Here is a 17,619-nt window from a genome sequence, read left to right on the forward strand (position 1 = left end):
AGGCCAGTGCCCTGCTGGTGCCTTGACCCAACTGCACCAAAGAGCAAGGTTTGGGACACTTTGTGGCTGGGGTGGCGTGGGAGCCCGAGCCAAAGCAGCAAGAGCAGGGGCACTCCCCTCCTTTTTTTTTTTGCGGTGCCACACATGGAGCCATTTGCAGCCCCAGCCTGCTAATGAGACTCAAAGGGCCCAGGCCACAGTCCACACGTGCAGTCACACTTGGAAATTAATGTCTTAGCTTTTCACTTCTTTATTTGCACACTCATGAAGTTTGCATTGCATACAGTTTACTTCCAAACGGTTGTTCAAGAGCTGCTAAAATACAGGGGTGATTAAAGGTAGGGCTTATTTAAGAAAGCTGATCTTTTTCCCCACTCTTTTTTATTGGTTTAAGGATTCTGTAATCCTCTTGCTACCGAGGATCTAGAGGAATTTTTTCACCAATTATAGAAAAAAAAAGGTTAAAAAATGTGATCCTTCTGAAGAATTAACTGTGCCTCATTATGATGCTCACCCAGCTGTGGTACTCGCCCTGCGTCATGGCATGTGCGTCACCCTGCGTGGCACAGCCTCCTGGCACTAACCAGAAACATGCGACCAAGCAGAGCACGATGGGCACAACCACAAAACTTGAGCTGGGAAAAACATTTGTGAGCAGGGCTTAAGGAGGAGAGGGTGACAGCTTCCACTGTCTGATAGCCATCCCTGATCCCAAGAATCCATCAAAAAGCATTTGCCTGGAGTCACTGCAGGGCAAATGCTGCAACAATTGACCTTGGCAAACGCAGCAGAGCAAGGGGAACGAGGGGCTCCACTTGCTGGTGACGCTGGGGCCGACCTTCTCCCTGGGAAAATCCCAGGCACAGGGAGGGGAAGGGAGCGCAGCGAGGAGAGCTGCAGGCTGGGCACCGCCGTTGCCGCAGAGGCTCCTGGGCTTGCAGGCAGAGGCCGGACAGCCGCGAAACTGGCCATGCATGTGGCCTGGATTTAAAGGTGGGAGACTATTCCCTGCGAAGACAGTGTGTCCAGGAATGCGAGAGCTGCGATCAGATTTCCAGGCACGACCAGTCCTTGCTTTTCAGAGTCAGAAACGCTGACTGCCATCAGCAGGGCTTGTTTTCTGTGCTGAGAGGATGGAAGATCACCTAATGGAAAACGTATGGATTGGAGGAATGCAATATACATTACTAATTTTTACTGCCTTCCTGGATTAACCCTGATTCTGGACGACAGCTGACAACTGCAGCTGGGCCCTCTTGTGCCCCACGCCACCTGTAGAAGCCGTTAGATCAAATATGTCTGGTATAGTAATGAAAAGCAGGAGCAAATCCTTGCTTAGGGGGCTGAGGGCCTGCGAGGGAAATCAAAGCTCCCACCTGCAGAAATGAAATGGAAAATGCTCTGGATGTGCCACCGAGCGCCTGGGGCCAGGAGCAGTTTTCCCCGGGGCCCTGCCGCAGCGCAGCCTGCTGACCCCAGCGCCCCGCTAACCCGGCTCTGGTGGGGCTGATGCATCCTGCCGCAGCCTCAGGTGCTGCGTCCCCCGTTTGGGCCCTTTCTGCTGCCTCTCTCTCACTGTCTCTTCCTTTGGATTTGCTCTTGGTTCCCACAAGCCACCCTCCGGACTGGGCTGTGGAGGCTGGCCTTGGTGCTGGCAGGCGGATGGTCCTGCCGTGGTGCCAGCACCGCTCAAGCACTGAGACAGGGCAGACCCGGAGCAGGGGAAACCTGTGAGGAGGAGGAATAACGTGCCCAAGGCCCATGCAGCTCTGGTGCTAGGACTAGCAGTGCTCGGCTCTGGAGGGAGCCGGTGCTCCTGCTCCTCCCTGGAACAGCCCTGTGGGTCCCAGAGCCAGCGCTGCCCACAGAGAGCGAAAGGAGAAGGTGGATCACAGCTGGGGCTGGCCAGACCCAAAACCAGCACCAGGAGACAGCTGAGTCAGGGCCGGGGACCTTTCAGGACATGGGCTGCACGGGCAGCACTAAGTAAAGCCAAGGAGCGGGAAGAGCCTGGCTTTTGGGGTGTCGAGAGCATGTAGGAACTGAATGGCTCCATGTGACACAGCAAGCTGAAAATACAACAACCCAGCTTTAATGCTGTAGAGATGAAGGCTTGAAAGGTCCCTGGCTATGCAAGAAAAGGTGCTCCAAAGCCAAAAGTGGGTGAAGTGGGAGGGGATGGAGGCCAGGGCCAGGAAAATCCCTCTGTAAGCCCCTGAGGCAGGAAGAATTTCCTGAGTTTGTCCACAGTGGCCAGCACAGTGGGTTATCATTAGGCTCCCTGGCATCACACAGCACAGAGAATAATGATAATAATAGCAGAACGCAGAGTGTGTGAGCGAGGGAACTGTGCTCCGTGTGGGTGGCAGCGGAGAGCATGGGAACGCGTTCAGCCGCTCTCTTCCAGCTGCCAGCGGAAGCCAGGAGCCTGTGTCTCTCCCAGCTCCGACAACGGCTCCCTCCACCGCCACGGCTCAGCACGTTACAGCTCTGAAACGCTGCGGTCTGAGCTGCTGCCCTGGGCAAGAGGCGCTGTGTCTTCCGAGGCCACTACAGCTGAGACAACTGGGCGGAAACGTGCCCCAAACCAGCCTCTCTCGCCAGCAGGCGCGGAGGGGACTTACACAACTGGCTCAGACACCAGCCAAGCGACTGAACTGGGATTCGGTCTGCTCTGCGCATGCCGGCACAGGAGGGACAGTCAGGTTTAAAGACAGTTTTCTGCTTCTTCCACCTTTTAGGTTAAAAGGCTTAAGGTTTTGTTGATGAAGAACTGCTGCAGGGAACCTCTGCAAAGGGGCACTACTCACAGGCACAAGGACAGCAGAGGGAAAGGCTCAGTTCCCATTACAGGCAGTCCTAGCGGCCCCTCTCACCACTACTAGCACCAAAATGACTTAGGGGAGGAGCTGAGGTTCTCTGCAGGAGCAGCAGTTACCGGGCAGTGATGCTACTGGGCATCTGGACCAGCTGTGCTCAAAGCAACACGTACGAAAGAGCAGGCTGAAAACTGTGCTAGTGCTAGTATCCCTCACCGCCATGGGAGCTCGTGTCACCCTGGCACAGATGGCAGCGGGGCTGATGCGCTGCATAAACCCACGTGACTCTCAGCAAAACAACAGGCAAATATGACCTTAATGCAGTCAACACAAGTCAATATTTGGAACGACTAGTTCACTGTCAAACGGGCAGGCATTTCAAAAATGATTCCACATGGCTCCATCCTGGGTTTGGTTCCAGTTACTTGTTTCACGATCTGGATGAGGAATAGAGAGCATACTTATCAGATTTCTGGAAGATGCTGACCTGGAGAGATTTCAACCACTCTGGAGCACTGGATTAGACTATGGTTTTGCTAAAAGACAGATATTGTCCAAAATCATCAGGCTACATTTCAAGAAAGGCAAGCGTGAAGTATAGACACTCAGGAGACTTCAGGAACACAAGTACAAAATGGGGCTGGGCAGAAGCACTGCAGAAAAATCCTGAGGCCTGGAGAGCATCACTGTGTGCGAGCCAACAGCATGAGAAGGCCAGAAATCACCGTTTCAATTTCAAGAAAAGGTGCTTTATATTTGATGAACTTTCTAATGACAATGAAATATAAGGCCTGGACTGGACTATCTCAGGAAAATCTCTGTGACTGTCAGTTTCTAAGAACAGGCTGGATGAACATCTGTCAGATATGACCCAGGTACACCTGAACCTAGCTCAGCCCAGACACAGGGACTCACAGTCACTCATGCTCCCTTCTGGCCCTGCATTCCTGCATTTCTGGGGGCTGCAGGTGGCTCTTCATTAATGAAACACGTTAGAGTGCACTTTAATCTAACATAACAGAGCCCCAATCCACAGCGAAGCCAACATATGTCAACTGAATTGCAGCGACTGTCTACCTGCTCTTTGTCCATGACAAAGACAGGGCAGTGCAATTCGGGATAAGCCCTTTCAGGGTGATTTGAACTGATATTTGCCACAAACTAAGACTGCACCCCAAACACCTCCAATAGTTCAGAGGACAGTGAGAAACCTGGTGTCCATGTTTCCTTGATGATCAGTTTAAATCCAATGGCTGTGCAACCAGACACGTTCAGCAGAGGTTCAGCAATGCTGTTCCCATCTCTTGTCTGCAAAGGGGGGGGGAATATCCGGAGCACAGTCCTCAGTTCTCAGGCCAGAGGACCGCCCCCCCAACCCCCCCTCCCCCAGTCCGCCCTCATGCACAGGAAAGGCTAACAATTTTGTCTCATAATTCCTGCCTCCCTTTGATAACATGAGTTAGGAGTACAGCAGATCTTTTAAAAATAACCAAAGTCTCCTGAGGACAGTGATTCCACCACCATCCCTTCTGTGGACAAGTCAAGTGAACACAACAAAGCTCTATGAAGCCCTGCTGTAACAGCATGAGCTGTCTCAGGGAGGCAAATCTAAAGCAGCTTGCACTCCCCACAGGCTGCTGGAGTGGGAGAGGGCTTGGGCTGATATAGCCAGACTTCTTCTTCCTTGGGAAAGAAGCAGGGTAAAGTCAGTGGCATTGCTGATGGAGTGCCAAGAGATGAACTACTAAGGAGAGAAGAGATAGGCACCTTGAGAAGAAGGCCTTGAGTTGGGCTATAAGCTGTGGTCACTTTCTCTAGGAGACTTGATTTCCCAGAGATGCGCGAGAACACAGGGAGACTGGTCTGAAATGCCTTGAAGAGAGAGGGCCCTCAATAAAATCCAGATAAAGCCCTTTTCACCGCTCTCTGCGTCCTCCAGCCTTCTTTCCTTCCCGTGCCTGTGTGGCAGTCTGGTAGTAGCAACAGCTTGGAGACACCAGTGCAGCATACGGTGGGTTTTTGAGAGGCATTGAACAGCTGTGGTCTCTGCAGCTGCATAGGGCTCATCTTTGGGGCTATCTATCTGCAGCAGGTTGGTGTACTGAACCAGTACTTTGTCTCAACACTCAGGTCAGCCATGTACTGTACTGCCTAAATAGGCACCCACCAAACCTCACAGCCTTGTGCAGGAAGGCGCATGCTGGCAAGCCACGTCCGTCAAGGCAGGACTGAAAGCTCAATGTCTCTGCCTGCTGCTGCCACTCGTTCCTTGGCTGGAAGGCCAGCACTGCCAACGTGCATTACACAGGGCTGCTTGCCAGCCCAGAGCAACCCAGACACCGAACTACTTCGAATGTTTATTGTGTTGAATTATCTATGACTGATGTGTTGTTGGATTACATAAGTGAAAACAGGGGAACAGATCTCCTGTAGAGGTGTCTGGATTTATAAATAGATTTATTACTTCTCTTTAAAGTTCAGAACATACAGCCTTTCATAGTATATAGCCTCAGAATAAAACTCCAGAACATGAGTAAGAAGTTATCCTTTCAGGCCAAAAGGCGCCTTTATGTTGCAGTTAATTATTTGTTAGCACTGCTCAGTCAAAAGGGTTTAAGAGCCATGAATCGGATAGATAGACTATTTCAGAACAGCATTTGGCACATTATTGTGCCAAGCACTGCCCTTCTCTGACTGCACCTTCTCAAAAAAGCTGGCTGCCTGGGGCTGTACTAAACCCGCCCCCCCCCCCCCCCCCCCCCCCCCCCCGGCCGTATGTCAGTTTGATCTAGGGAACACAAGTCTAATGCCCCAGGGCTCCTCTCTCGGGTTTAAGGCAGTTCCTCTTACAAGTGAACATGCTGCAAAATCCAGTCGATGAAAGCTGAAGTCAGCAGTCCAAAGTAAAAATAGCAAATAAGGCTGATGGTAATAACTATTGTCACAAATTACTGAAGATGGTCAAAGAGTCTCTAATATTTGAAAAATCAGATATTCAAAACTGGCTTTTTAGATATGGCTTAAAATCAAAAGTCTTGCTTTTCCTTTCAGTAGAGCTGATACTTCTCCATTGGTAACATGCTCAAAAAAAAAAAAAAAAAAAAAAAAAAAAAAAAAAAAAGAGCTCCAGGCCCATCTTTGAGACCAGGTATCTCCTATAAGAGATGCTGTCTTAGAAAGTGGCAGAAGTCAGAAGACTTGAGAGGCAGGCAATGAAATTCTAGTGTTGTTCTGCAGGAAGTCAGAACAAATGGTGATGTGAATTGTCTCTCTAGACCCAAACTCTATAAATGTCAGTGGGCTACTTGGCCCTATGGATGCAATCATAGGACAAGAACAAGTTATTCTCATAATTTATCCTTTTCCACTTATACGCACTATCCCTGCAGTGCTTTGCTGCAAGAAAGTTGCCTTGAAGACTGCACATCTGCAGAGAGGCTGGAGCAGAGTCTCCCTGAATATGCTGCTTGACCTTGCTGAAAAATCAACAGCAAAGTGTTTTGAAGCTGTAACCAAACACTACTGAAAAGCTTGGCAGCTTTCTGAAAATCTACTCACGCCTTAAGTACATTGATAGAGCCCTACTCTACTAAATCAACCACAAATTTCACCTTACTCCTGGCAGTCCCACAGCGGACTTCGCAAAAAGTAAGGAAATGGTCTGGCCAACAGCGTATAATTCAGGGCCTAGGCCACTGATTTGAGATCCCCCAATCTTCAGACGCTTCTCTAAGACCCCAGTTGTCTTTGAGGTAGGTAACACATGTGCCTACTGTAGGAGACTTCCAAAAGTGGTCAGTACCTGCATAGCTCTGCTCCCACTGTGCTCAGTGAACACACAGTTAAGCTAATATTGACCATTTAGATCTGGACTACATGTCTTTACTTCTTCTGGTAAGATACAGCAAGGGAAATCACTTGGCCAAATCTAACCACCTGTCTCTGTTAGAAATATATGGTAAGAAGTCTACACAACCATCTAACCCTCATAGACAATAGAGTAGAGTGAATTTGCTATCCATGAACCTCATTTAGTTAATGTAAAATTTAGGTGCCAGGGAATTATTTCTGAGTAAGATGATATGAAAACTCTTTTACACCCATCTTTGCTGAAAAATGTTCATACCTTTTATGGTTTTCACATGTCCTTCTATCAAGAAACTGTGCTTTGCCACAATGAATTCCAAACAGTGGACATCAGTGTTGATTTACACTTAAAACTTGCTCTTCACGTCCATCTATCAAACCAGCAGGAATCTCGGCAGCTTTCAAAGAGCCATCAGATCAGTGCCTGTATCTGGTTGCTTTGTGATAGCTGTGCCAAGCTGGCAATGCTAAAGTTTTGCTTAAAAAATGCTTTAGCAAGAAACGACAAAACAACTCATATTACAACCTGCCCTGTCCCAAAACAGAGATTATGTTTAAGGCAGCATGGAGTTCAGAAAAATGCAACCTGCACGAAAGCTGAGGGCACCAGCTGCACGCAGCTCAGGCTGGGCTGTCCCCAAGCACCACTCAGGGAGCTTTCCCCGTATTGCAACTTCTGAAATCTTCCATCTCATCTCCACTGAGCAGCCCTGACTGCCCTTCCCAGTACATCTGGACTATGTTTCCATCTGAAGGGTTGGTATACACTACCAAATAAGTATATAAATGAAGCAATGTTACTGTAACAGCTACAAAGACTAAAAATACACTCACTGCGACAACACAGCAGGGTTTCTAAAATATTTACAGATTTACTTGTTACACAGGATTACGTCAGGCTAGGGAGAAAGTTATATCGCAACCTAACTAGCTTTTCTGTTTAAAAGCAAATGTCTGTTCTGAACTATTTCCAAACAAACCAGCTGCAATTGTCTTACCTCTGTGGACTCTGCTGTCCTTCATCCCTGACACAGGTTAAATGACATGCTGGGCATTTCTGCTTTCCAGATCTTTTAGTACCTCTCAAACAGTGAGCCAGGCTGCTGGGTCTATATGCAACACAGGAATGGCACTGTTCCTCTTTCCAACCTTTTTTACCCCATTTCTCAGCAGCTACTGAGGCTGCTTTCCTAGTGCTTTGATGAAAACCTGTGGTGAGCACACAGTCACGTTGTCACCCCTCTCGTATAAAGTCCTCCACAGACTTGGCTGAGGGCGAGAGCTTGGAAGAAGTTAGGGAGGCTGCAGGTGATGGGTGTACAGAGCATCTGCTGGGACAGGCAGGAGCAGGGAAGCAGCAGCCTTGCAAGCACTGCCCCCGTGTCTGCTCTCCTGGTGCCCAGGGAAGGCACAGGACCAGGACCAGAAACACTGGATCCCATGTAGCCAAAGTCCTATCAGGGACCATTTCACAACTATCTCCTACCTCCCCTTCAAATCGTCTTTCATGCTGCACAGTCACTTCCCTCTATGAGGAGGAGGATGCTGACCATGGCCAGAGGAGAGGGCCTGGTTTGGATCTAACCTAGTTGCTCTTGTTGATCTGTAAAGCAAGCTGATGGCCATCTTGAGAAGAGAAGGTATGAATAAGCAGTGGTGATCCTTCCAGGCACACAAAGCTCCCTTGGGTAGAGTATTTCTTGGAGATACAGAGACATTTGTGACAGCACTGGCTACGCATATGCTTATTGTTGTTAGGATATCGCTGTTGTAGGATGGTCATATTTGAAACCTAAGCAGCTTACACAATGCCAGCAACAAACAAGAAGAGAGGAAGAAGAGGAAAAGACAGACAAGGGGCAAAGCAATACTGTTCAAGCACAGAAAGCTTTCTTGGGAAAAAAACAAAGGAAAGAGGCTGGAGAGAGAACAACTTCACTAGGCAGAACCATCTCATGCCTGCTTGGCAGGCACAAAAACTACAAACAAACTCCCTGCATGCTCTACAAAACTAGACATGCTCACTTTTAAGACAAATAACTATGCACAGGAGAGGAGCCTAAAAAGGATTGCAGTAGCGGCTTTTTTTCCCACAACGAGATGGACTTTTTTCACAGGGCAGCGTGTAAAGGACGGCTCTGCCTGAGTGCAGGAGGGGAATCACCAAGAGGCCTGGGCATGTTTACATCTGCACCCACTGTGGATGCCACAGGGAGGAAGCTGGAGCTGGGCACATCTGCCAGACCGAGCTGGAAAACCTTCTCTGGCCTTGACACTAAGGGTGCGAGTCCACCAGTGTTCATGTGCACTGGACTGTCACTTAAAGAGAACAAATTCCTCTGTCCTACAGAGCAATATGGGCCTTACACAGCTCAGCCATAATTACGTTTATCTGTGGGTGAAATTCAGCAGCTGGGGACTGCTCAGCAGTGTGGGCTGGTGGACGGCGAGGAGGGCAGGGGGTTGGCTGGACTGGTGTGCAGCGAGGGAAACGCTCTCCGTGCAGATGAGGGGTGGGCAGTGTGTGTAGAATGAGGCGTGAGAGCTTGGTGTGCTCTGCCAGCACTGCTGCTGTACACAGCTCCTGGGTATGCTAACGCAGCATCGACAAAAGATGGATGGATGTCTGGATGGAGGGCTTGGGCATACTCAGGCGATGGATTTAAAAAATGCACCCTGGAAGAAGACAATAACCTCCCAGAGGAAGAGGCATGCTGGAGGAAAGGTTGCAGTACAGCCTGCAGCAGAGCTACAGCCTACAGCACGCAGCTCCCCACTGGCACCACAGCCCCTTTCCAGGCTGCAACACGACATGGCAGGACGAGACGGGGGCGGTTGCAAGGGATGTCAGCTCCAGGCAGCTTCCAGCACTTGCTTTCCTGGGGCATGGACATAGAGGAGGGGGATTTCTCATTACCCAGCACAAAGCTGCCCTCTTGGTATTTGTGGCTTTCTCCACAAAGTACCAGTGGTCATTAAAGAGCCTGCTGCTGTGAGACTACTGCGTACTCTGCCTGCCACACAGTAACAGCTTGGTTCAAATCTATCACTCTGTATATTTAGTCAGGAACATCTTTCCCACTTAATTTCTTTTGCATTTATTCACACCAAGCTTCATGTGTTGTTTTATCATTCTATTATAAGATCTTCCAGCAAGAAATTCTATATTTGACTATCTTAAATAATAAGGTAACATCTCCAAACTCTATCTCTGGACTCTTTCTTCTCCCTTTTCAAGATCATGTACAATTATGCTGTAGGGCACTGACCCCAGAACGGATCTGCATGGGAGTGTATGGGTAACCTCCCCTTCATTGCAAAACCCGCCCATCTGCTTCTACCTTTTCTTTTATATCTTTTAGTGAGATACTAATCCACAAGCGCATTCAGTGCATGTGTCCAAGCATTCTCAGCTCGCACAGATTCAACCAACTTGTGCAAAAGTGAAACTTGATTCTCTGCAGTTCCTGGGGCTGTTTTAAGAAGATTTGCCTCGTTTGCCACTTTCTTATATACCCTCAGGTGGTAACACCACACAAGAACTCTTCAAGCTTTTCTTCTACAGTGCTGACATACTGTAAGTGCAATTTTACACCTTGGTCCTCTATAGGCTCTACAGATTCCCTGGCAGGGTTCCTCTGAAAAACAGTTTTATTATTTTTTATGCTTCAAGCAAGTTGTTCCTCAACATATTTGTTTGGCCTAACTTCTTACAGCTTAACCTTCAGTCTGCCAGAAATTGTACTCTTTTTGCTATTTCCTCATTTGGCTACAATGTATATCGTTTAAGAGCTGTCTCCTCACTTCCAACAATCTACTTTACTCTGTTACTTAACCATGTCGGCTTTTTGGGGGGTCATTTTAAAGACTTGCTCTGAGCTTTTAATCTTTAATCCACCCCCACACCACCTGCCAGCATTATACCTTACTGGTTTTATTTTTAATGTGTTTTCTCATCACTGTGTAGCCCTTGCCTTCAGAGTTGAACATTACTGTAGTATGCACTTTATCATTTCAATTTGTAGGCACTTGTTGACACAATTAATATCATTACTTGACTGCAGTTTTTTTCAAGAGGTAGCATCACTTCTTCATTGACACGGACCTACTCTATCACCCAATATCATTTGTACTCTAGCGTTAAAGTGTCTCACTGATTTAAGAGTGAAGGATGGTGACAGCTTGTATTCACTTACAGTTCAAATGTCTTTTTAGGTTGGATGGTATCCAAAGAGTGAGCTGAATTTTCCACCTGTCTCACTTGGATACATAAAATTACCTCATTTATTTAGATACTGTGACCAGCCCTTGCTCCTAGAAGAGTATTTTTAACACCATCTCTGTGAAGCTTCTCTCTGCGTGGGGTGTGCCCTTTCCTCCATGTGAGCCTCTGTGACTCAAGGCATTTGTCAGTTTATTAAAAAAAAAAAAATCATACACATACGCTGCACAGTGCCTATCTGAATGTGGCATGCTAATAAAAATAAGTTCGTTTCAGAGATCTCTGTCTGTGTTATCTCACAGCTATAGCAATGAGAGATTTACTGGTTTAAGATATGAGTTCTGGCTCTGAAACCGAGCTGCGTCCTCTTTTGTAGAAAGTCAGCTCAGATTTCAATCACCCCTTCATCAACATTTACCCGGAGGGTATTTGTGCCGTGCAGGCGTACACCACGATCTCGTCATCTGGGGCTATCTCCGAGTAAGAGTCAGGATGGAGGCAGACAATTTACAAAGAAGTGGAGGATAACTGAAATTGAAAAAGTTCTTCAGATGCTCAGAATGCATTTTTCAAACGCGTTCCTACACCAACCCTGGTGTTTGCTCGCTGCTGAGGATCACACCAGAAGGACACACCATTATCAGGATGTGCTGTAGGTAAGGCGGACTGTATGAAGCAGGCGAGGAAAGCTGCAGTGTGGAAGACTACGACAGATACGAGAACAAGGCAAAGGCCTCCCAGCCCAGCTGCCTGCAGTCTCCTTAGAGACTGCAGTCAAAACACAGAAAAAGACTGTCTTGGACTGCTGTGTTTTTATTAATCTCTATGTTTTCTCCAGTGATGTTCTCAAGACAGAACACATAAATGTGAACCTCCTCTACCAGTTCTGTTGCAGTTTTTTAATGTTTTTACAGGGTGAGCTCATTAGGTAATTATGCTTCAGATCACTACAGACATACAGACATACCAGTAACTAGAGTTGGCCTGTTGCAAAAGTAAAATTGTATTTGCCATCTATAATTTAACACTAAGAGGAATTATGTAATCCTAAATTTACAACACGTAGAAAATGTATTAAGTAGCTGGAGTCGAGCCTAGAATTCTGATGTGTTGCACAAGGAGAATTCAGTATCACTGAGATGGTGCAGGCAATCTCACAGATTAGGATTAAAGTTTCCTCTTCCGTTTGCAGCACAGCTCTCAGCACAGTGCTCTCTGTAAAGCTTGGTGGGAGAGCGTGCCTACCCTGCAGTATCAGCATCCAGGGTTAAATGAATGCCTAGAAGATAGACTCTGCAGGGAGATTCGCACTCACTCAGTTCTAAGAACAGAACTTGGCTCCTTCTGGAACTATACCCATATTGGCAGCTAACGTCATGGCTTTTTTCCCCTCTACTTCGTGGACTTTATATAATGTGCCTTTTATATGGAAAAACAATCTGGTGTAATAATTCTACACTGGCATCTGAAATACTAAACATGAAGTCCAATTAATTTATGACTCATTCTCTGCCCCCTTCACGAACAGCGTGTTCCTAAGCAAATGCCATCTACAGCACTTACACCGTCTGCACAGGGAAGACCAATCACACTGGGACTTGTCCTGCTACATCACACAAAACTCAAGAGACACTCTCTTTTGTATTAATGAAGGGGCAAAAAGGCACAGAAGATCCTCTGAAATCATCTTCCTGTTCTTTCAAATACATAAAAATAGGTTACTCATTTAGCAGTTTAGGTAAACAGAGCATTATGAAAAGTCACTGGGGAATAAGCCTTTATGATTTCATTTCTTGATCGTTTCCTGTCTAACTAAATAAACATGAACTCAAGTGACACTGATTCTGGTTATTTTTGTGCACAGAACAATTTTTTTCATACTTTTTTTGAGTAAGTTTATCTTCTCCTTCCTGTCAAATTCAACACATATTAACAGAAAATGGTTAGGGAGAGCAAAATCTCTCAAAGACAATAAAATCTGTCAAAACCTTCTGATTAAAATTGAATGTAAACAGTGATGACGCTCAAAGAAATGTAGGAAAGTTCGGTGGGGGATGTTCTGTTTTGATAAACTGTGCTTTTACACCACTTTGAAAAACAGAAGTGAGATCAACAACATCTTACAATATGACTAAAATCCATGGCTAAATTCCTTGATGAAGTCTCTTCCCAAGATGTCCATGCTGACCTCTAAAGCAGAGCTTTAGATGAGCATGAGAAGTGAAGCACACTCGTGACATTAGCAAACGATCTTTACTACAGCAGAACTACAGTAACTCACGAGCTGCTTGTCCGTGACTGCACACAGAAAATAGCAGTCTCCACGTTTCTCAGTCCACGCTTAGTAATCAATTGCTGCAGTGAAGTCTAGCCAAGAGCTGACCATAGCTCTCATTCTTCCCTTGTTTAGCTTCACCAGACCACTTTTATTCCTCAATGGCAGCTCAGAAAGCAGAAGGGAAGCATTTTTAAAATGACTTATAGGATGGAGACATCCTCAGATACATTCTCCTACATGCTGCAAGTGATTTAGGAGCCTTGATGCTTTGAAGAATTCTCAGTGACCTTCTGAAAAAAAACCTTAGCAGTCACCCTTCTTTCATCAAACACACAGGTCCTTAATTCTACATACACAACTGGCTACCCAAGTGCAGCCCCTCTCTCCTCACTCCTCCTGGCACACTTCCTCAGTCCCAGCCTCACCACTGTCCATGATTAACACTTACTCATATCTACACCTTCCTCTGGCACCTGCCTCCTTTGGAAATACTTTGACTCCCCTGGTTCTCCCCAGCCGCCTCCATGGACCCACACTCTGCTTCATAGTTGTACAATCTACTTGTGGCTGTCCGTTCCACCTTCCACCCTCCTAAGCTGCTGTCCTCTTCAACGTGTCCAACAACTACTGCTTCAAGCTCTACTTGGTTCTAGTTCCCACAAATATCCTTCAAACACATCCTTTCACCATTAATAGCAGCAAGTGCAATTTCTTCTTTCTTTCATGCACTTCATGGTCTCAACCTTTCAAGCCCTACAGCCCATAGAGCCCCATTCCCTGGACTCTTCCAGATCCTGCAGGGTTTCTGCCTATATATTACAGCCTGTAAGGCTATACTGAGTTCTCAGCACTTCATGCTAAATCCAGAGATAAAAGCAGAAACAATGAGGAAAATATCTTTACTGATCATGCCTGTGTAGCTCAGAGATGAGTCCTCTGTACCTGCTGGAGGGGTACAAGCTTCTCAGTCTGGGGCCAAGGAGAGCAGCTGTAAAAGAGCGCCTTAGGGGCTCATATTTGGCTTCTAAGCATGAAGAAAGGGATGAACCAACAACAGGTAGATAAAGCTGGGGCCTTTAGCCTCCTGGAAACCATTCTGAAGCTATCAAAAGTAAGAGGAGCTAGTTGAGAGAGAAGGCTACCTAAACAGTTAAGCGGTAACCTTCAGGAAAGTCAGCTGCTCACAAGTGGGATGTATTGTTTCAAATTCAAGCATACAAACACTAGGTCTTCCTCATTCAAAGACTGTTTGGGAATTCTGCCTCTTGCTCCTGAAGACGGAAATGGAATCTTCTGTTTGCTTGACCCTGAAGACAGAGGAAGTTAGAGACTTTATTTATTTAACCCTAAGACATGGGAACTTCTGGAATGTTGTCACTCCATAAAGAGTTGCTTGTTTTTATTTTCCTTCTCAGCCTGTGTGGGTTCTGTTTGCCTTATGGACCTTTTGCACACAGTTTGCTACCAGCCTTGGACATCTGTGAGTAGCTTTGGAAGTGGCTCTCAGTTGAACGAACATCCTTTGAAACTGCATACAAATACTCATGCTGCTTGTCCTCCAGTTTTGATCAAAAAGCCTTACCACTAGATTTGTTATTGACCATGTTAATTGGAATGTGCATTATTTCAGAGTACTTCCAAATCTGTGTTACATCACTGTGATGAGGAATGCTAAAAAACAGGGATGAGGGAAGTGGTAGCAATGAGAAGTTGGCCAACACAACAAAGCAGATGGACATTGTGAAACACTAGCAATAGATGCTCACTTTTAAGAGCCTATTTGGCAGCTGAGGTTCATTACAGAAAGCATCCCTTGGAGAACTCTACCAAGACCATGCAAATTATAAAGGCTCAGGAACACAAACACTTATCTTAAAGGCAGATTGAAGACAAAAAGTCAAATCCATGACATCATGGGACATCAGATTAAGGACATATCCAGAATATTTGTAGAAAATTCAAACCACTCTCTGTCATGGTCACCAATTCCCAGAAAATTAGGTGAGGAACTTAAGACTTATCTGCTGGCCTTGCTTGTTTCCAGGCAACACTTGAACTACTCTGTTCAACATCCTTACTGTTTACTCTCCTTTCAGCAGCTCTTTCTCAGATCAATGGATACTTATGACTAAGTACCCTATTCTGGTAACTTATGCCATATTGTAGCAGATGAACTGACCCGCATGAAGCAACTTCCAAGTAAACAGCTTCTGCTCCTGACTTCTACACTTACATACACTGGGAGCAAGGGAGAGGGGAGAGAGTAATACAAAATGAAACTGTCTGGGGATAAAGGATTGCTGGGGGCTCCAGTGAGAGGGTATAGAACCCTTCACCTCCAGATCACTGAGGACCCCTGATCACACCTATCTGAAGGTTGTACATGAGCCCTCATGCGAAATAACAGGAAGTCTGCAATTTAGCCCCCATCCGGTCAATTTCCTTACGGGAAATAGTCTGATATCTGCCACTAACAACGCTTCTATTTGTAACTGGCAGAAAGGCCAAGAGCTCTAACTGCGCTCCTCCCAAGGTGGCATTTTACAGTCTGCATAGTCAATGTGCCTAAGATAACGGCCAAGGCAAACAGGAGCCATGGAGAAAAAAAGGAACCACTCAGACCTTGTTGCGACAGTCTCTCCTTGGCGGAAACTGATCATCCCCAGGACTAACACAGAAGACCCAGTCAGGAAGAGCAGACGGTCTGAAACGGGAGGGGACCACACACCTAGTGGCTTCACAGAGATGCTCATTTTGGGGTAGAGAACTGGGAGCCTATGATCTAAGAAAGCCCAGACTCCCTTTAGCGGGGGATATAGGGAGTAGTGCACTTCAAGCTGCTAGAAAGGATGGGAGGGAAAGTGATTGGGAGTAAAGTTAGATTAGCAGAGGTTACGGACAACTCTTTGAATAGGAACCTGTCACTCTCCAGAACGACACAATCATGGGAAAAGGCATGTCTGAAATACCAGCTGGCAAATAGACCAGGGAGGATCTCAATCAAAACAGAAAAAGAACATTAATTTTCTGGTAGTCAATACATGAAGTTGTAAAATGCTTCCTCCAGGGACCGCAACAGAAGACAAAAGTTAAAGGCCATTCTTTCCACTTCCACACAGCACCAGGTCACAGCCTCCGGGATCGTATCCCCCCCAGATCAGCAGAGCCACAGCCTTGCCCACCCCCAAATACCTAGGACAACAGTCACAGACTTTAGGACAAGCCTGGTCTCCTGTATAGTCCAGGCAAGAGAATCTCTCCGGGGCTTTCCCATGAAGTCTCTCACATCCGTCTGGCTGAGCATGAAAACACCAAGCCTCAATTTAGAGACAACAAATGAGAGAAGGTCTTCCACATGTGATGAAATTTTTTTGCGCATGGATCCTAAGAAGAAAAGAGGCCCTTTTGGTCTTTGCCTGTGCTGCTGCTGAGGCCACCAGTATTCACACTGAGTATACATCTGCACAGACCTTTACAGCTTTTCCTACTGGGAAAAAAGGGCAAGCAGGAAAGTGCAAACACAGCATCTAATCCTAGGGAGAAATGTAGTAATGAAAGCAGCTTCTTTGGCTAAATTTTGAATGCTATCTCCTACACTGAATGACTGTACTTATGTTCTCACTTTTGTTTTCTGCAACAAGAGGACTACTGGTTGTGTGTGCTGTGCTGCAGATATCCTGCAGTGACAGAAAACCTATGCTTGGGGTAGGAAGAGTGACTTGGTTATGCTGTACTCTATAGATTATTGTGATACAAAGATCAATGTTATAACCCACTGCATTTTTTACAGCAGTTAAGTAAATACGCTAATGGCAGATGTTTTCATTTAAACTTCAAGGAAGGCACCGCCTACATGTCAACTTGAAATTGGTGTAATGAGCCAACAAGACTCTGAATTACAATAAAAGCAAATGTAGGAATGAAATCTACTGGAGACTTAACTGGTCTCAAGTGCATAGTTAGATTTCTAAAATAATAGCTGCAATCCAGCATAACAAACATAACTTGCTTAAAAACAAAAGCTGGAGTTTAACTGTTCATTGCAGTTGGTTTTCATTCCCATGAGAAACTGCATGATGTTTCTTCTTGGAATAACTTCTCTATAAAGGCATACCAATGGTGCCCTCCGAACCATGTGCAGTGGGACTAAGACTACCCAATTCTGTTTTTTTTTCCCCCAGGCATGCCAGCACTGAGGTCCTTAAGGTCCCATCGGATGGATTTTCTATGAATACTACTTGTGTCCTCAAGCATTGCTGGGGCTTTGTCTTTGGCTGGTTGCAGGGGTCAAAGAGAGAGTTGCACTGAGTGACAGCAGCCAACAAAAAACTGGGAGAAGGGTGAAGGACAGTGCAAGCATCTGGGAAGGCAGACATGGAGGAACTGATAGCAAGCACTGGCTGTGAGCTGTTGGAGATGGTTCAGAAAGCTTG

General features: G+C 46.4%; 1 protein-coding gene across 1 annotated transcript in view; it reads right to left on the reverse strand.

The window, feature by feature from the left end:
• The window catches only part of ATF6 (activating transcription factor 6), a 98,507-nt gene that overhangs the window by 2,009 nt on the left and 78,879 nt on the right, over window positions 1–17,619 (reverse strand). The gene's annotated exons all lie outside the window — the stretch shown is intronic.

Source organism: Dromaius novaehollandiae, chromosome 8, assembly GCF_036370855.1.
Source record: "Dromaius novaehollandiae isolate bDroNov1 chromosome 8, bDroNov1.hap1, whole genome shotgun sequence".
Classification (NCBI taxonomy): domain Eukaryota; kingdom Metazoa; phylum Chordata; class Aves; order Casuariiformes; family Dromaiidae; genus Dromaius; species Dromaius novaehollandiae.